The 21,577-nt window shown below is 38.7% G+C and overlaps 1 protein-coding gene across 1 annotated transcript in view; it reads right to left on the bottom strand.

The window, feature by feature from the left end:
• Positions 1–20,961, bottom strand: part of IL1RAPL1 (interleukin 1 receptor accessory protein like 1) — a 1,269,227-nt gene extending 1,248,266 nt beyond the window's left edge. The window contains exon 1 of the mRNA XM_057495499.1: positions 20,197–20,961. The gene's annotated coding sequence lies outside the window, so the exon portion shown is untranslated. The remainder of the gene's footprint in view (positions 1–20,196) is intronic.
• Positions 20,962–21,577: the final 616 nt, after the last annotated feature.

Below are 21,577 nucleotides of genomic sequence, written 5' to 3'. Positions count from 1 at the left end.
AGCAGAGCAAGGCAACACATGTTGACAGTACACTGCTGTCCGTTGGCACCAGCTCCTTTGCTAAAACAGCAATTAAGGTGAAGAGTATTAGTGTCCTTTCGTCTAGACTATGAGTAGTAAAATACTGCCAGTGCCACCAGTGCCCTTTGCATGTACAATCTCCCCATTTACTAGAAAGCACTAACAAAGTCAATCTGCTGTGGATTTACCTCCATGCTTAGTCCTTCCTGGCACTGGAATGCATTTCACCTTCACTGCCAGCTGTGGCAACATGCCCAGGTTCACCACTCAAATACCTGCTGTAATACAGGATCAGCAGCAACCAGAAGCTGGAAACTGGCCAGTCTCCTAGCCTTCCTTGTCACAAGGTTACTTGGATGGGCAAGGCACAGGACCGCTATGGGTAATAACAGGATGTCCCAGCAGCCTGCTGTACAGAAGCTGAGAGAATGAAGTTCAGTAGGGGGGAAAAAAAAAAGCCCACACATAGTGAAAAACAATTTCAAACACTGTAATCAAGCCAAGTACTCTTGGGAAGAATCCTGTCAGTAAGGAGTGTACAACAACCAAGAATGTGTTGGCAGACCATAAAACTGACTGGAAGAGCTGCAAACGGCTTCCAGCTCTGCACCTTGACTTGGCACCCCCAACTGTAGGTTGTGTAAAATCTACAAGACCTGTTCATCCAGTCCATCAACTATTCATCAGGATGATGTGCCCTGCATGCTAGGCTAGTTTTTTCAGAGATGTCTCAGGAGTTAATGAAACTTTCATTCTAACAGGAGAGACAGATAAACTAATTACAGTAAAACAAGTTCTTCAGCAGGAATTTGGATTCTGATCATTGGGGCTGATGAGGAGGGGTGTTGGATAACACACTCTACCTGAGAAGGTGAGGAAGGCATAACAGAGGAGACATCCGAATTGGGTACTGAAGGATGAGTAAGAGTTTTCCAGGCAGAAATCAGTGGGAATTGTATACTACTGAGGAGTGTGTGTGTGTCTGTGTATTCAGCACTGTGAAAAATATGCATGTTGAGAAGTCATTTTGACCAAAGTGTGAAATGAAGCTGAAAAAGAATTTTTGAACTTGACAGTTAAAAATGCCTGCCAGACTAACCCTTCTACAGTTAACCCTGTAAGCATCGAGGACTTGTGGGAGGATTTTAAACAGAGGAACAACAGAGTCAGGTATAAAGTTAAAGACGGATAAAGATCATTTTACATAGACAACAGCTGTCAGTAGTGTCACCTATGGGTCAAAAACAACACCAAGGATAACAGCAAGAGTGATCATGGGGACTTTTTGTGGAACTTGGAGAGCTAGACAGAAACAAGAGGGTAAAGGGAAAATGTATCATCAAATAGCCTCTCACAGGGATACTGGCTATTCCCGCATTCAAGCAGCTACTTTGTGCTAGCCACTCAATAGCTTTTCTTGAAGCAATAATAAAGGAAGCCTTGTTCAACATTGCAGCTGGCTAGATCTGCCCGATTTACAATTTCCCCAAACTCAATCACTACATTTTTCCCCTTGTCTACATGAAGGACTGTCGCGATGTGCATTTTATATTAGATTCAAAGCTTCAAATTCAAATATGTCACTTATTTAAAACATTCACATCATAATGTCAGTCTGAATTTGCTACTGTCCGTTACATGTAACTTTATTTCATTCCTTAAGGGAGAGGGAAAAAAAATCCACACTTATGTAAGTTGCATCACTTAAAGAAGTTATGAAAGATATAAATATCTTTTTTTTTCCAAATCATTTAGCATTTTCTCTACTTTCTTCATTAAAATGCACATCCTAAGTTATGTCCATTTTTGGGCTTTTTAAATTTTGGTCTTAAACGTTGCCAATAAAATGAAAGCAAAATGTTCTTTTAAATGGGCTCTCTCAAATCATTTAGACCTTTAACTGTCCTAGTATGTTGAGTTTTTGAACGATAATTACAAAACTATGTAATTTGACTACCAGCTCTCTGCTTACTAACGTTATGATTCAGCTGTATACATTTTGCAGCTACTCAAATCTCATGCTTTGATAGAAGTATTGTTTTAATAAAGTGGGTCATGAACAGCACTGATTACTCAGTCTCTGAAGAGAAGGAAGTGGTAAAGATTAAGCGAAGACATTTTCTCAGGTACAGAAAACACAGAAAATGAGAATATAATGATACCTATTTAGAATTTATTATAGTCTAAATATCACTTTAAGTGAAGTGGTCTTTCAAGAACAACAGCAAAAATCTCTATTTTGAAAGGCTTGTTATTTCTGGAGGCATGGCTGTACAGAAAGTGTTCTCTACATTTAATGGTGCTTTGAAAGCCTCACTGGTCTCTACCAGCGCCATATTTCATAGTATAAAAGAACTGGATTTCAAATAAAAGAGAATGCACTCACTTGGCATCTAAGTAGATCATGTGAGTACCACAGCTACCTGGGATTCAAAGCTAATAAACATAAATGTATTACATCTATAGTCAAGCAATGCATACAAAGACCCTAAAGCTGTGTGCTTTTGACCTGCTGTGGTAGGAAAGCAAAGTCTTGGCAGATTCATAGCATCTGGTACATCTTGTACTTGTATAGACTGGTAGGCAACCAGGCCCATGTCATGGCCTCATGAGAGAAAACTTTACCAAGCAACAGAATCAAAATTTGGAGTTTAGAACCCCTGCATGTAAACCCTTTACAGGAACACAAAGTCCCTGTGGAATTCTCTTTAGATACTGTCGGTTCCTGTACAGATGGACGCTGCTATGTGCGTGGTGAACATAGCCATTAAATATTACTCACTCTCAGGATTTTAATAGAAGGATCACTATCTATATAAGCATGGCTTTTTTCATCAACCCACTAGAGATTCTTAAACCCACCCACTAGTAACTATTCTGAAATAGTCAAACTCCATCCACCCACAACCAGCAGAGGAGTAACAAAGTGAAGAAGGCACAAATGGCAATAAAAATGCTAGAAAAAGTGGTCTCTCTAAAACAGAAGGAAACTTAAAATGTTTAGATCTAAGGTAGCATCCAGGCAATAATGTGAAGTTTGCCATTCTTCTCTTTTCCCCTCCTTCTTCCAGTTCTGACCCTTTTTCTGGTGGCGAAAAACTTAATGAACTTTAGCAGGAGAGGTGAATATCTGAACATAACAAACTTGGAGAAAGGAAATGAATGTGTATGAAGAACACCCAACAGAACAAAAGAATAAGAAAAATGGCAATGGATTTATCCTCAAATTGCCTGTTTAGTGAATTCCAGAGTCAACAATCTTTAAAATATTTTTCGTGGAAGAAGAAAAAGATGAAAGTGTATCATTCACCCCTGACTTAATGTAAGCTTCTGCATCTATAGTCAGAGATCCACCGAATAAACTATGGGCACATTCTGTCATCTAGTTTAATTATACAAGGCTTGGCAGGCAGTAAAACATTTGTAAATTCTCTGGAAAAGACTAAGCTATATGAATGAAATATAGAAGAATGAATGGATTTCATTAGAATAGGCAACTGATGATTGTGAAAGAGACAAAATGAGAACATCCATTCAATAGTGGGAAATAATACTTTTTGTGTTGACTTACAAAAGGCTTCCAGTTATAACAATTTTTCAGTGTTTCCACAAAAAAGGATAGAAAAATTAAGTATTTATTTTCTGCTGAATCCCACATACTAAAACCTACGTTTGTGATGCACATAAGAAAACTTCATTACAATTATTTTTTTCTATTTATAAAATGTGGAAAAGAACCAAAAATGTTAAATATGTGGAACAATCCAAGCTGTCATTGAAATCTACAAAAAAAAAAAAAGAAAAGAAAAAAAAGAAAACCAGTTATTCATTAACATGCATAGTGGAAATATTATTTTTTGTCAGCTCTTTAATTTCTGGGGAATTCTCCATAATCTTGTAAATTGTCTTACTGCAGTATTTTTAAAGTCTTCCCATATTACAGAGTATTTAATTGCCACCAGCTTTGTAAATTGCATGGTGTTTAATTGGCATAAAGTAAAAATAGTTGTGTCAATTTATTTTACTGACATGTGTGAGCTATTAACTATTGCTGAATATTTCTGTATCTTCGTCCTTTACTAGAGGAACCTAATAAAATAGGGTATGCTTGTCTATACCAAAAGCAGATAGTCTCTTGCCATCATGCTAATTAGTGAAAACTGTAATTTGGAAGAAAGTGGTTCAAGTTGTAATACTTCGGATTTTTGGTATACAGCATGTGAGTTAACTGCCATGAGACACTTCATAATCGCCACCATTTACTGAGCCTCTAATATGTGTCAGGCCCTGTGATTATTACTTTAGCTGCATCATCTTATTTAGATCTTGATGACAGTATCATTAGCTATGGATAATTATTATCTATTTTATAACAATATTTATTCCTTTAACAACTTGTCACCAAATTCCCACTGTTCTTCACACTGGGGATACCTTAGTGAACTAGATGTATAGAGATCCCTGTGGAGGCAATAACCAGTAAGCACAATAAAACAGTAAGTTATGGAAAAACGTTACATGATAGAAAGTGCATATAAAAATTAAAAGTGGAAGTGGGTAAGGAGAGCAGGAGTGTAGAGGTGGGCGTGTTGCAATTTTAGAGAGTGTGGTCAGGGTAGGTCTCAGGGAGAAGATGACACAAAAATGCCAAAATGACACATAACAGCCCCAAATGATGAAGGTGAGTGAGAGAGTTAGCCTTGAGACTTATCTGGGAAATACACTCCACATAGAGAGAACAGCCAGTGCAAAGATCCCAAGGCAGGAACTTGCCCATCCTGTTCAAAGAATGACAAGTTATGAATGGAGAGAAATAAGAAAGTAAGAAAAGACTGGATGAGCAGGGGAAATAAGGTCAAAGAAGTAATGTAGGCCAATGTCTCTAGGCCATTATAAGTATTGCGTTTATTCTGAGTGAAACCAGCAACCTTTGCAAGACCTGGAGAAGAGTGATATGAGCTGCATTCCATTTTCATAGGACATCTGCAGCCGTTGTATGGTGACCAGATTATAGAGGGCAGCAGCAGATGCACGGAGTCAGGTTGGAGGTTACTGCAGCGATTTTGGAAAGAGATGGTTGGAGGCACCAACAGAGGTGACAGTAACAGAGGTGGTAATAAATGATTACATACTGGATGTGTGTGAAGGTAGTACCAACAGAGCTTGATGATACTTTGGATGTGGTGTACAAGAGAGGAAGAGGGATGATGGCTGATTCCAAGATTTTTGGCCTGAACAAATGGAGGGATAAAGCCGACACCAGGTGAGATGGGAAAATTATGAGATCAGTTTCAGGTAGGAAAAGAGAAGTTCCATTTTGGATAAGATAAGTGATAAATGTCAAGGAGGTGGTGATGTCAAATAAGCTGTGTGGGTATACATGTCTGGAGTTCAGGAGACTAAGGTGGGTATATAAAATGTAGGAAAGGGTGATAGCAATGGTGTTTATAGCCTTGTGAGTCGATGAAATCACTTAAGGGGTAAGTGTAGACTGAGAAGAGGACCAAGAGCTGAGCCGGAGGGCATTCTTCCAACATGCAAAGGAGAGGAATGGAAGAGACCAGCAAAGGAGATTGAAAAGGAGCAAAGAATGAAATAGAAGTTAAGCCAAGAGATTGTGCCATCCTGAAAGCCAAGTAAAGAAAATGTACCAAGCATCGGTACACTGGGTCATCCTTTCTGCTTGATCATTTGGAATGAGGATGGAAAATTGACCACTGAGTATATGAGAAAGCTAAAGAATGTTCTTAACTGCTATATTTGAACAATACGACACATGTTAAAATATTAAAATAATGAGGACTACCATTGACAGTGTAGCTACTATTTGTCAAGTACTGCATTAAATATGCTTTGCAAATATTTTTACTTTCCCCAATAACCCTAAAGGTAGGCATTCTTTTCTCTTTAAACTCTGAAACAACTAAGTGACCTGCCAAAGGTTACCCAGCTGGTAAATGTTAGAGCCAAAACTGGAACTCAGGCATGCCTTGATCAGTTCTAGTATACCATGGTATCTTCTGCAGTTGGAAGAGGATATGTTAATACAAGGGGAGAGAGTCAAAATGAACATTGGATGGTTTTTTTTTTAAGGCTTCTTGATGGATACTTATAGGTAGGGGGAAAAAATCTGGGGAAAAAAGGTACAAAGCTAAAAAATATGAATTTTATTACCTTGTAATTTATAAAAATACAATAGCCCCCTAAATAAACACTCCAGTCTATTTCTCCCTCACTCATCTTAAAAATTATTGTCAGATTAACGGTCCTAAAATATTGCTCTCTGCTTAATTGATGTAACCAAAACCTTTGGCCATAGGTTCTAAGCTGTCAGCTTGACATTCTGGGTGTTTTCTCAACTGACCTGGCAGTTTAGAGCATGTAATGGAGGAGCCTGTGTTCTGACCTGAGGGATGGAACAGACACTACCTTGACTATGTAAATAACCTTGTGTCATGAACAAAATATCGATGATGCAAATGCAGGATATCTACCAAGCTGGGCTTATTGTGTTCCCATCAAACTCTTCTTTCTCCTATTATCTTGCTGAAACCAGGACACCTGGGGAGATCCTTCCTTCCTTCTTTCCCCCCTCTTTTCCTCCCTCCTTCCCTCCTTTCCCTCCTTTGATGATTACTGAGTCATACTGTGGGTGAGGTGCTCTCCTAGACACCAAGATATGTGGTAAGCCAGACAGATGAGGTCCTATCCTCTCAGCCTTACATTCAAGTAGGGGAGACAGGCAAAGGTCAGTTTTGAAAATGGTAAATTTGATGAAAAAAGAACATGGCTAATGGTGGCTCAGGAGCATATTACATTCTTAGGAATATAGTCCTCTCTGTGGTGAGGAATACGTAGCATTCAAAAATCAAAACTGTTTCAGTCAGCACTTGGGGGTCAAAGGGATATAGAGTTGCTTAAACTGAAGGCAGAATTATATCACAGGCAAAAATCCATATCCTTTGTAGTTTTGCCAGGAGTCATGCTGTCCTTGGTTCAAGCTTTTTATATTCAATGGTCAGTGTCCTGGTCTATATAGGTCTTTTTGGTTTGGACACAGATTAGAACTGAACACATTTTGTGTACTGCCCTAAGTTATCTTGCACTTTAATGTTTCCAACATAAAATTAGAACAGGTCTCATACAAAGAAGTTTTCTAAGAGACTATCCTTAAGTATTAAACAATGCCAGTTACCTTTTGAGAGTCTCAGAAAATAAACTTGTGTATACACAAATACACACTTTGAGTGCTGTAATTTTTTCTGGGAGTGGTAAGGACTTAAATATAATAGGTAGGTCTTTTCAAAGTCTGTGACCAAATTAATGACTCCAGGGAAGTTAAACTGAACCTTGCATTTTCTTAATATCCTTCAGGTTCCAAAATGTGGACTGAAGCCACATGATGAGTTTTTATCATGTGTGTTCTTTTTATACTTCTGTTATCATAGCCATAGTAACAGTAAAACTAACAATACAATTAATAAGATTAGGCTAGCGGGAGTTCCAAAACGATAAAGGATGAGTTTAGATCTACCAGGTGGCATCTTTGATTCCAGGAAACTGGGAGAGTTTAAGGAAGATGCATACAGCAATCACCCACACCATTTCGGATTACAGTAATAAGAAATTAAAGCTAATTTAAACCTTGAAAACAGGAAATAGTAATTCTTTTTCTTTTTTACTTACAAATGTAGATAAAGTTTAAATAGCTTCCAATGCAGTCTGTTCCAACAGGCATCACTCATCTCCCATACCACCTACATAGCTCTTGAGTAGGAAATTTAAACTAACATGACTTACCTACTTTAAGGGATATGATGCTTTGTGTGGCAAAGCTAAAATCAATTGACTTATGTCTATGAGGATAAAAGACAAGTGTGCTGTATACAAATAGCATGAAGCAAACAGTAAAAATATAACAACTTATGAGTCTGGAGTCTTGAAGTTATATTGAATGAAAAAATATATAGTAAATTTATAGAGATGCTGAAATCACCTTAATAAGCTTAATGATATTTATTTGAAAAAAATGTATACATCCATAAACACATGGGGGTATTATAATGGAAAAAGAGTATCTTCTTCATTGAATTCCTGGTCTTTCAAAAATAGCATACACGTTTTAAATTACTAAAGACATGCCAAGCCTGGAGAAGGAATGGATCCTATGTTTTAGAGCAAGCCTGGTAGCCGGGGTGAGATCTACTTTTTTCTTTGAAGACATATCTTTTCAAATACTTAGCAGTGTACATCTTTAATTGCTTTGGCAATGAGCAAATTGCTCATTCTAGCCTAGCACTTGCATTTAGCATTGAGAAGGCAGATAATCTGGAAGTATTTGTTGAACAGAATTGAGTTGACCACCTAGTCAAATGTCAGGTCAAGTGAGGGGAAAAATACTCAAAGTGGTTATTTATAAAGTGAAGATCAGTTAATGGATAATTATTTGAGTTGTAGTGGAGAGATTATATATATATCTTTAAGGAGGTGTGTTAAGTTCATTCCTATTCATATTTTCAATGATTTAATGAATGGTTGCCCATTTAGATACAACTAATACTTTAAAAAATTACTGGCACAATTGGTCTCAGTGTATTCAATGTGATTGAGTATCTTTACAGGAAATAAACAGAAGGTGCTCCTATCACCTCACTAGGGCTGAAGCAAGCATTTTAAAATCTAGTCATTGCACTTCCCATGCATTAAAGAAATAAACTAGTATTTTCATATAATATAAAAGTGAATAGTGTTTATATGAATCTATTCCTGTCACTGAAAATTGAACTAACTATAAGATATATTATTTCTGTGATTTCAAATTCATCATATGACCTTGGCCCCTTCAGTAGTTCCAACCAGAGCTTGAATAATGCTAAAGAAACACTGCTTTCACTATGTCTGTTCAGTATCAGTGAATCTATGTTCACCTTATTCCACTACGATTCATTTCACGGAGTCTTGTCCTTTCCCAACTCTGACTATGCTGCTATAGCCTGGTCCCATACAACCCAAACAATTGCCTCAGCATATTTTGAATTGAGAGAACTTGACCCCACACTGCCCTGCCCCATTTCCTTGCCCCTTCCCTGACCTCCCACCACCTCCTCCCCTTAACCCTGGAATCAAGCACATAAACCACTGAAGAATAAAGTTCCCAAGCAAATACTCTGGTCCTGGATTATCAACTCCATCCTTTCTCCCTATGCAAGTCCAGGGCACATAGGAGATACTCATTAAATATTGAGGGTCTGGTAACCTCTAACAGGAGGAATTATGATGGATTCAAGTACATTCCTCAGAAAATCACATTCTCTGAAATTTAACTACATAGAGCAAAGCCTTGTACTCAATAATATTTAGTGCCTTTACCCCATTAAACAAATACTTAAGATTGCACAGTACTTCCTAAGTAATTTTCTATGGCATTATTGCAGTGTGCTTCAAGGGGCAAAGGAATAAAACAACCTTGTCATACCTTCCATTCCCCTTCTTCATGGCCCATGTACCCATCCTGCAGCTGAAAGCTCACAGCTGAGTCCTTCACTGGGATTTGCCCTTGGCTGCAGGAAACTGTCTCGCTCAAGGTTATGACCCATCCCACAGGGCAGCCCACAGCCAGTGACTGCCTGATGTGGAATAGAAAGCCTCGACCCTTGACTCAATTTCAGACAATTTTGAAGGACCCATTGGATCTGTTGAGGCCTCAGCTGCAACCACACCTGCACTCAATTTCTTCCCCTGTCTCAGAAGCAGCTAAACCTTTTGTTTACAGAGAACCCAATAGAATATTCCTGTCTTCCCCACTAGCCCATAAGCATTTGACGTCACGAACTGTCTTGAACATCTTCAGCCCATGTTAAATACACAATCCTTACAATAGACAAGGCCCTCCAATAGTACCTCTCATTCATTCACATGAAGGAGTTAATCAATTAAAATGCATATTGAGAGGAGCTATTCTGCTCATTTAATAGATCAAAGGTCTGTGTTTACCGAAGACCCGCATAAGCCACACCTCCTGCCCATTGATCATCTGAGAGTGACAGCTCCAGAATTTCAGCATGGGAAGGGCTTAGCCTGTGCCATTGTGGCCGGAAAAGCCTTCAAACTCGAAAGGTGCAGCTGACGTGGTAGGGCTCTTTGGAGAATACTGAGAAAGCATCCAGTGTCTATCATAAAGTACGGTGGGAGCGGGAAGGGAACACTGACGGAGATCGGAGAAGGGTCGCAGAAGCCCTCCCAAGGCACACCCTGGTGGTCCCACCGTCTTCAAAAGTTTTTGTAAGTACGAATTGCTGTGCTGCACGCTACCACGGAAGCCAAAACCGCAGGGCTAAAGAAATGAGTTGTGACAACAGCTAGACTGTGTTGCTTGTTCTTTTCGATGAATTCTAGAGATCATACATATAATACTTAGCTTATGCCTAAGTAAATTGTATTCCTTTCCATTTTATCTTCAATGTTTGGCTAATACCCGACTTACTAGAACTTCCGATATGGAGTGATCTGAGAAAGTATAAAAAAAACAACCCCTACTGTTTTTTTTTCTCCTACTTATTCGAAGTGTACATAAAGTATTTCACAAGGGAAAGAATTTAAACTCAGCTAAAATGTTTTTTTTTTTATTTTAGGACACTCGCTTTCTGATTTCCATCTATTCAAAGTTGTTATAATTATTAGGAGTGAACAACAGAGTTCACACTTGCTAGGAATAAATCCTATTGTATTATTGAATGAATATTATACTCCAAAACACCTTTCTTCTTCCATATGATCTTAACATAAAACCATTTTGGAATTTTTATTTCTACCTTGCCATTATATTATATAAAGCATTTTCCTTTTCTTTTTCTCCCCAGCTGCCTTCCCCAAACTTCTCCATCCTCCCATACGAATTGTCCCTTTCAGATCAGTTTGCTGTTGTCATCACTATAAAGAAAGAAACTTTAAACATGCTTACGGAGTTACATTTAAACCACAGCATTTTTGCTAGGATGGGTAGCAAATTTTTTATCCTACTAAGAAAAGAGAGTTTGCATGGATACATCCCATTATGGAATGTTGCCTTCTGCTTTTTAAAGTTAGTTAATTTTAAACTTTGACCTCTGTATTTATCTTGCACCGGTATCAGTGTTTTAGTCTTAGAAAGGAGGAAAGAGGAAAGGAAATGAGGAGAGCTCATGACGGCTGTTTGAGAACAGAGGTTCAACACAAAGAAAGTTGAGATAAAGATGGAACTCAGGAGTCCTTGGTAAATTCACACAACTGGCAATCAAAGGTACCCTGGAAATACAGACTCTTAATTTGTTCTTTTTCCTAAAGCCTAAATCTGAGTAGGTCATAAATGTTCTGTTTTCCTTATGATCCTAAAATACCATTCCACTGGCTCCCACCTGCTAGACCTAGGAACTTGGAGCTCCAGCCTTACCTTCTGACACGCTGCATCACATAGGCCTTTCTGGGCAAAGGACAACAACATCTGCTCTTCCCTAAGCTCATGCCACTTGTTCCCGCTTACAATCACTCTGTTCTTGAGCTCCTGCTACCTGGAGCGTTATATCTTCTCCACACCAGTGTGAACTCCTTCACAGTCTGACTAAACCTCACCTCCTTTAACAAGTCACTCCTAATCCCTGCAAGCACCTGTGTTCTGACCCTTTCCCAAACCAGTACTATACCTGACACCTCTCTTAGGAGTACACATCGTAGTAGACTGTCTTGAATTACAGGTATATATGATTTTGTTTCTCACCACTACCCTTGACTAACCATCTTTTGGTCCCAGAAGTATGCCATCACTCATCTCTCTATTCCATACAGGCCCTCTTATAGCATCTGCACACCGAAGCCACTCAAATGTCTATGGTTGGAGTGGAAGGAAGGAAGGGGGAAGGAAAGGAAGGAGAAGGAAGCAGGAGAGAAGGAAGGAAACAAGGAAGGGAGAGAGGGAGGAGGGGTGGGCCATTTGTTCTCCCTCTGTCTATTTGTAGGTTACAAAGTACCTAATATTAATCCTCTCTCCTTTATTACTCAATTTTGCTTTTTTACTTTCCTCAGTCGACAGTTTTTGTCTCAGTTAACAATGAAGCATGGGTTTGGGAAAACACTGATCCAAATCTGATCTGCTGTCACTAAATGCTTCAGCATCCGTTCATGTCACAGTGACAGTGACTGTACTGAGGACCTACTATATGCCACGCACAGTGCTGGGCCCCAGCAATAGGAAACCCACAGGATCTGGGCCTCCTGAAGTTAATTAAGCTAAACCACCCACTCATTGTGATGAGCACCCCTGCTGACAGGAGCAGCTTGCTCTGTGACTGTGTTATTATGGGCCCTGCAGGAGAACCCCGACAAGGGAAAGCAGCAGAGCCCATACCCCCCAGAGAGCCTTTGAATACATCTACTCCGCACACTGTGGCGCAGGAGCCTCTTGAGTACCATTCAGGAGTTCTGTCGTGGTGAGAACAATTAGGGGCTTTAACAGGGGTATTCAAAAGCCAAGCACCGAGAGCCACCAGCTTCATTTGTTACATTCAAATTTTCTCCCTTGGCCACATGAGGCTTTGTTTACACAAAATACCTGATACCATTCTAAGTCTCTCAGTTTTCCATTTTTACTGCTGTGTTTAGCTCCTCTGGCTGTGTTCCTTCTGAAATGAAGTTGGCAGAGAGGCTGGGAACACCACAGTGTTCATCGCCAGTGTCATGCCTTCACACAGGTACGTTAGGCAGCTGCCTACCCAGTAAGACTGGAGGACACTTGCAAGATCCAGCCAGAACAGAAGGACTCCTGCACAGCCCCATCCACCTTCCCAATGAAAATGCAGCTTGCTGAAGCCCTTTTTCTGGGTCAGAAGAAAATTAATAACAGATTTTCTCCAAATGCCATTATTGTATTTCCAAGGGGTAAGCCTATCATTCCAAACTTTCTCCTTTAGCATATTCACCGTGATTCATGTGTTAAACTTCTTGACAAAAAGCACAGATGACTGAATCTCTTTCATTTCCTAGCTGTGCAGTGGCAGCTTGGCAAACCTGACAAAAAGAATACGCCTTCATTGTTTCCAAATTGGTTCATTATTTTCTTGTCTATGTAAGCACAGTGACCCTGTTGATGAAGAACTGAAATATGAAATTCCATCTCTTCAAGAGGGGTAAAATGTGACTGAAAGAGGCTTTCATAAGATTCCCTACGTGAATGACTTTGGAAGAAAGAAAGCAGCATGGGACACTGAGACGATGATGGCAGTCCTAAACACCAGAGATGTCCAGAGTGGGATGTGTGCAAGTCAGGAAAATGCAGGGGCTCCAAAGAAGGACAATTTCCTATAGGTGGGGAGACACAAAGCTAATGGGAAAGAGGACAGTACAGAAAAGGAAAGGAGGCCCCACAAGTGACCTAGTTTCCCAACTCTCCCTGTATTGTCTCCAGAGATCAAATGAGGTCAAGAGGGCACAGTGCGCATAAAGGGAAAAAAAGACCACAGCTTCCACGTGGCAGAGTCATGTGAATGATCATAAGTCAATAAAATGAACTAGAGACCAAAGGATTAGATGCACTAAAATTAGTGCCAAGAAGAACAATTATTTTTCTTACACTGCACATTACTAAAAAAATATGCCAAGACATATTGCTATGTAACTACAATACTCATCTGAGGGCTTGTACCATATCAAGAAACTAGAATCATGCATCATGGGAGAGCCAATGATTTGTGAGATCTTGGAAACTTAATTTCATTCCTGTGGTTCAAAGTTTCCTGTTGACCTAATGGGGCATCCCTTTATACACTATATATAATTTCATTAGATTTTTATGAGGCTACTGTAATCACCTTTGGCTATGTTTATAATAATTCATTTCCATGTTGACTGCAATTAAAACAATGTTTTATTTTACCTTTAAAATGCAATTATTTTATGATACCCAACAACTTTATATTACAATAATTGAATCCTAAAATTTGAATGTGAATTTACCTGTGTTGGAACTTTAAATGCAGGTTCTTAGGAAATCAGACTCTCCAAGTCTACCTATCCCAAAAATCCAGCTTCTTTGATCCACATTCCACCACCACATACACTTGCTTTTCATTTTTTATGTAAGATAAACATGATTCACATACACATGCAATGCAAGTATTTTGGCTGTAGACATAGATCTTTTATTTACCAGGGCTGTAGGATTTACTCCAAGGGGTGTAGAATCTACATGCACACCAAACTTTCTATGTAGAAAAACAATGTATTTCAGAGATATAAGTAGGCCTCGTTGTGACTATACACAATCAAATTCATTTTTAAAATAATTACTACATTCATAGTAATTTATTTCTGCTTTTATTATTATTAGGCATTTTCTCAATCAACTGATACTGAAAGTACAACAATGATTAAGTAGGCTTCCAATTTTTTTAATTCAAAAGGGGAACTTTATACCAGAAAATGATGAAGATAACTATACTAAGTCATAGTTACATTATACATAAATGTTGGTAAGGTAAGAACCTGCCGATTAACTCACTTTGATGGAGCCATGAGAAAATAAACCCCTATGAATAATTTTATGATTATTCATGCAGTGATATATTTGTAATTATAATTCACATAAAGTATAAGATACATAATTAACAAACATATCGAAAGAGTGAGAGTCTATAATTATATGATCACAATTCACAGTCCATTTAACTTTTTTGGTAAGTCCAAACTGTACTTAAATTTTCCTGACCTAGGAGGTATTACAAAATACAATCTAATTTTACTCTTAAATATATATTCTTAGACATGAAGCTTTTGTATGAACAAAATAGCTCATTAAGTACCAGTTATTGTATTTTATATATCTGAACATAGTAACTATAACACAGCCTTTGAATAGCTTGTCATGAAAAAGATTGCTATTAATGTTGTAATTTAGAAACAGGAAAGAACAGATTCTGAGAAGAAAAGCGTTAGAAGTGCTTTGCTTTCTCCCTCTGCCTCATCCACAGTTCACTGCTTGGCAATTTTAGATCTTGTGATAGGAAAGCAACACAAGGCTGGTCAGTTATCCTCTCTCTAAAGCTAAAAGCCTTAGGAGTCTTAAAGTTTTGGCACCTGAAAATTGTTTCTACACAGGGAAACCAAAAAAGTATGTCAATTAAGGATCTTCCATTGTAAGCCAATGGTCAGGGTAAGCAGCAAAGGTTATATGTCTGTTGAGCCATGTGGTTGGCCTGTAATAGAAAGCTATCTGCAGTGTAAGATACTCCAGGGTGGCATTCTCTGGGTGAAAATTAAAAGCATATTTGTAAGGTGATTAGCAGAATTTGTCAAATAAACAAGCCTGTCTACATTCCTATAATATTCCTTTGTAAATCTGCTAGAGCAAATCTCAAGCATTTCTGTAAGACATGAAGGAATATGTGTTTTTAAAATACAGGAAACCAAGAAAATGCTTGCTACTTGTAGACAGCAATAAAGTCAGGTAAACAGGCATGATGAGGTTCATCTGAATCAAAGAAATATTGGGGATCCTTAACATAAAATGCAACACACTGGGACATTACAAAGAGGAGGTTGCTCTATAGCAGAAAAGTTCTTTAAGTCCACGTACATTTACTTTTATTTACTGGGTTAATTTTCTACTTTCCAATTCTACTTTACCCAAAATAGAAAAACTTTTCACCTGATTATCCAGTCCTTTAAAAACATAAACGGAAGGTCATATCACTAACCTTCTTGTATATATAAATACATTTATGTCATGATACAAGAACAGAGAAGAAATGCAGTGTTAAGTAGTGACACATGGGGGATTGCTTCCCCCTAAAGAACATTAGTAATTATTGCAACAAGCAAATTCTAAGACAAAACTATTATCTTTATATTCTTATGTCCTCTATTATACTTAGTATTCAAACTCATTATGCTTTTGCTAATCAAGTGATAGATCAGAGTAGCTTTTTGGTCAATCGACCCAGTTGAAGTGGTAGTATCAAGTTGGTTTGTGAATGCTTGTGTACTCTTGGTACCCAAAACAGACAAACCTAAGTACTCAGGGGCATTTAAACTAAAGCAATCAGCTTAAAACACTCTCACATACAAGACCCTCAGTTACCATTCTTTGAATGTTATTCAAAAGCAACTATTGTTTTAGTTACTTAAGACAACTCAATATTCCCATATGAGTACTGCTGAAAGAACTGAGAACTGAGGGGAAAGTTAGTTAGCAACCAGAGCTTTTAATTTGCCTGTGTTACTGACTCACTGAACGCTATTGCCTACCATCTACCTGTAATTGATATTAGAAAGAGCCTATGAAGATTTACATTAAGGGTGTGAGAAAAAAAATGCACTGTTACATTCATACCCCTTTGGGGAACCCTTAATAATAACTCCATGTATTTCTCAGACATAGCCTGATGATAAGCCCTTACACACACATTTCATTTCTTTAGCACGATATGTAACTATTCTGTTTTTTAAAATGATTGTCTTGAACACTAAGAGGTAAAATATGGGGTCAGAAGTCACAAGGCTAATAACCGACAGAGCCTGAAATGCAGCCCAGGGTCCTCTGACTCAGCCCAGAATTCTAAAATACCTGGATGTCTCAGAGAGCTGAGCACCTTCCTCTCTGAGATTCCGATACAGCTAATGGAAAGAGAATTGAAATTTAATAATAAAAATGCTGACATGACCTATCCATAGCTGCCCAACTTGTGCCATTATAATTATGCTTTATAAGTTGAGCGTTACCAGAAAACCTGCTACTTTTAAACCTTATTAATCAACATTCCACTGCCACAAATTTTCGAACAGTCTGTTTATAAAAACACAAGGTTTGCCAAACACCAAAGATCATATCTGTTGTAAGACAATGTATATCCCAAACACTTCAGAAGGTAGCCGACCAAAAGATTCTGAAATAGAAACCTTAAATGAATCCTACATGTTCAGTTGTTCTGGAAAATGTTGTGTGTAGCGGTCATTTAAAAATAACAATGTTTGTTCATGTATATTACAAACATAATAAAAATTCCTTTTACGATCTTGTCCAGTTTTAGGAACACTGTGATTACTTGTTAGCTAGATCCCCTGATTTTGTTGAAGCAACTGGTCAGGAAACAAAATTAGTAATTCCCATATTTAAAAATGGTATTTCTTCTCCCATCTTCCCAAATATTTTCCAATCTAACTACATAACTTGGGCTGAAAAGAAAACAATAAGATACAGAAATAGGTACCATATTTTAATTATTTACTGCCATCATGTTGAAATGGTTTCCTATCAAGTAAAGCCTTTTATTATTGATTCGTAGGGTACTTCAGAAAAATGCCATAACCTGCCTCAGGTACATAACCCTCTTCCCAAAGAAAGTAACAGACTATAAGGTGCCACTAAGGGTACTGAAACTGTCTGTCCACACGTGAATATATGCAGTTTTCAAGTAAAAGGAGAGCAGTTACATGTGTCTATGTGTTTCACGGACAGGGTCTTCTTTCAAGAGTCCCTTCTTTCTAGCACTACTCCCATCCCCTAGTGAGCTTGTAAAACCTCTAGAATATGTCCTGTTTGGTAACATACATGTGGCTTATGACAGAAAACAACTGAGGAAGTCATTTATAAAATGTCAAATGAGGAGGAGAGGAAAAACCCCTGCAGATTGTATTTCTGTACAGAGTTGGAGACTAACTGCCTGGAAGCAGCTGTAGTGTTACCCTGACCCCTGAAGGAAGGAATCAGGAGCTAACTGCACATCCGATTTCCTGCACCATATGAACACCGAACCTAAATCCACCGGCACAATGAATCAATGGGTAGCCATATCCTGCAGAAGTAAGAAAGTCATCTCAAATATTGGAACTCAAAATTTCATTCCACCATTCCAACACTCTTATTTGGGGTAAGCAGATCTCTTCAAAGTTACTTTCCTACATGTCTAGATCCTGCACCTGACTCCATAGGAAAAAACAAAGAATCACCTCATCTCCATGATAGAAAAGTCATTTAACCTTCTTTGTAAAATAAACGTAAAGGGAAAGAGGAAATTGCACAACTAAGTGATAAAATTTAATTCAACATGGTTACGATTTCCACAGAATTGCATTTTGAGGGAATATATAATCTATTGAGGGGGGAAAAAAAAACAGACCCTAAAACAGTAGAAGGCCAGAAGGAGCTGATGTGTATCTTCTTTTTAAAATATCGCAGCTCCAAATAAAACATCAGGGAAAATGACATTTTATTCTGCAGCATTCCGTCTTCTGTACAGTGAGCACAGTACATTTATCTCATCTTCTGGTAAAAGTCACAGACGGCTGCAACACGTCCTTTAAGCCATTCAGTAAGTAAAACTTGAAAAGGGTTTGCTCTTTATTTCTGGGATTTATATCAACTACCATTTATTTTTTTAATTTAACAAGATACCACTGCCTTTGAAGGTTTTTACTTCTCTTTTCCCAGAGGGTTAAAATGGCCCAGAAAGGGATTGTCAAGGCAAAGATAAAGGTACGAAACATTCATTTCTGAAACACTGTGGAAAATTCATTTTTTATGAGCATCAGGCTCTACCAGGAAAAATGCAAGAGGACCCCCCAAATAGTCATTCCATTAACAGCCTTCATTTCAATGGATTTAACTTTCTACTCAGTTGGGGTGACATATTTCAATCATAGGATACAGAAATGTGACCTTGGCTGGGATCATCAGCCCCAATTACTCAGTGGGGCACTTGGGAAACATTGCAGACCCATTTTGACTCTCCACGGGTGTGGCTAAAATTGCTCCTGTCCAGCCCTAATGCTTACATGATCTGCTGTCCCTCAGAAACTCACTATGAGAAAACTCATGCTAAATTCACCACAGAGCTCAGGGTATACAGGACCCTTGGAGCTAATTTCTATCTGCTCTCCTCCTCCTCTGTTAGCTGTTACAAGCCTTCAAAAGTTAACACGGTGATGGAGCCTGTCTCCATACAATCATTTCATCTCACTATCGTTGACTGAAGCTCGCTGATGTAATGAAGTTACATAATCACCGATTATGCACGACTTCCATCCATCTTCCTACATATCCATCTATCTTCTTCCCTCCCCTTCAGATCAGTCTACCAGGTGAGATTTATAACACATGTAAATGCTCAGTTTTCTCATCATAGGTACTGAATATGGGACTTTAGCATTGCAGTACAGTGCACTGAACCACGTCATCAACATTGATTTTTTTTATCCCATTTCCCAGGCAGAATATGCTTAAGCATCCTTCCTGCTCTAGTCTCTAACTTTTTACTGAAAGGGTAAAGGATTTAGCAGATAGGACACATCCTCAATTTAAGGTTAAGGAAAGTGTGTAATTGCCTGCATTTCCAAAGCTGCCTGCATTGCCATGGAAGGATGGTCTCTGCTTCCAGACCTTCAACTCCCCTGCACGTGGGTCGCAGCTTCATCTATTTGGGGTATTGGGTAAATAATTGTATTATTGGGCAATTGAACTTGAGAAAGAAAGCATTATGGTGATACTTAAAACAACGCTGAACTATTCTTCTCTATTTAGATCATCATTTTCAGCCTTTTCTTTTCCTTTTCATTCTCTATGATAATCCAGTGGATAAAAAAGTATCCCAGGACACTTAATAATCTCCAATAATCACAACCTAGGTAACAATTAACAATGATTATCACCTTAAAGTTTCAGAACTTGACAAGTGGGATGTCCCTGGTCCCATTGCGGCTGTGAAATGCAGCAGAATGCTGCACCGAGTTGAAAACATATTTCTTTTAATGAATAACGAGTAGCTCGTTTCATTTTAAATAGGGCTCTTCAGTAAGTGTTCCTTTCACTGCTGCTACCCCTTCCTGAACACAGGAGCCACAAATATTAGATCCAAACAAAAGAGTGTATATCCAGAATTAATTCAAGACACTCTTCCATATCAAAATAATTGGAGAGAAGAGTGCTGCTTTGATTTATTTTCAATTACACTCAGAATACAGACACACACACACACACACACACACACACACACACACCAACACACCCAACTGCAGTTATTCCATTCAGTGCCAATAACGGCCACATCACAGCCATCAATGCGATGCAGCAATCGTCCAAGTCACCCATTTCCATTACAAATGCCCAAGTTTGCTCACACCACTGACAGGTTTGCATATATAAAATGACCTTACCCACAACAGTCTTCTAAATTATTCTTCTCTGGATATCAGTCGGTAAGGTAATTGCTGGTCATCACAATGCGTATTCAGAAAAATCCACGTTTTACTCCTGTGTTCTTTTTCTTGTTTTTGCTAGCAATTAATATCGTGAACAAGATACCCATTCACAAATGCCAAGTTCACCATAAAAGCAGATAATTCCATACAGCTCTTCCCTACAAGACTGCCTCCAATTAGTTCTCAAAGTGCCCGATTGTTTGGTGAAGATACAATCCAGGTGCAGAACAGGAAAAAAAGAAGACTAGGAGAAAAAAAGAAGAGGCAGATAGAAAAGGAGAGACTGAGAGAGGAGAGAGCAGAAAGAGGGAAGAAATTTAAAAAAAAAAAAAAAAGAGGAAGGAAAAAGGCCGGTAAGTGAGGAAGTCTGTGAGCTCTAAGACAAGAATTGGAGTCTTGCTTGCAAATCTCCTGTATACATGTAGCCTTTCAGATTCTCTTGGTCCGCAAGTAAAATTTCCAGATCCGGGATGCAGCCATAAGAAAGAATCCTATGTATATTTCGCAAGTATCCCGCAATAACAGATCCGACGGGGTTTTCCTTGTACAGTACTGCTGTGTGAAAGCACACAACCCCTGCTGTTTGGGAAGGTGTCTCCTGGGTCCTAGCTCTCTTCACCAGCCCCCAAAAATGATTTTTCAAAAAAGAGTGGGGGGAAAAAAGGCAGTTTTGCGTTTGCCTTGAATGATGCAAATCCTGAGCGAAAACGACAAGCAAACCACAAATAGCACAAAATCCTGATTAATAGCACAATCCACTCAAAATATCCCAGGGAAGAAGGAGCAAAAAGAAGAAAGAGAAACTGCAATGCATAAATGATTCCAGTGTTTCTACAAGATCGGTTCATTTGATTGAATGCATTCTCCGGTTTGCTGCAAGTCATAAAGAGGATAGTGTTACTGCCACCCAATGGATATTTTAGTACTAGCCAATCCACAGAACGCCACCGCTTTGCGAGTTTTAGTTTTCAGAAGACTGAAGAAGAAGGGTAGCCTGGGAATCTTTGGGAAAGAAACCTGAGAAGCCTCCAATAACGGAAATCCATCCTTCCAGTCAAAAGTGAACCAGCAAATGTGAACGCTTACCCAGTCTAGCGTTAGCCACCTTAGAATTGTGGTTCCATTTCTCTAGGAAGCAGAAGGGTACAGAGAGCGATGCCCAAATTGACACGCTCGGAATAAACTCCTTTTTATCTCTTCTTTTTAGAGCAGATTTGTTACTGTGTGTGTGTGTGTGCGCGCGCACACACACACACACACACACACATTCGGCCTTTCTCAATATCACTTTAAGACATCTCAAAAGGGAGCAGGATGAGGGTGGACGGCTGCTCCA

The sequence above is a fragment of the Manis pentadactyla genome, chromosome X, assembly GCF_030020395.1.
Source record: "Manis pentadactyla isolate mManPen7 chromosome X, mManPen7.hap1, whole genome shotgun sequence".
NCBI classification, from domain to species: Eukaryota; Metazoa; Chordata; class Mammalia; order Pholidota; family Manidae; genus Manis; species Manis pentadactyla.
Note: the sequence above shows the minus strand (reverse complement) of the source record. Positions and strands in the feature narration are given on the sequence as shown.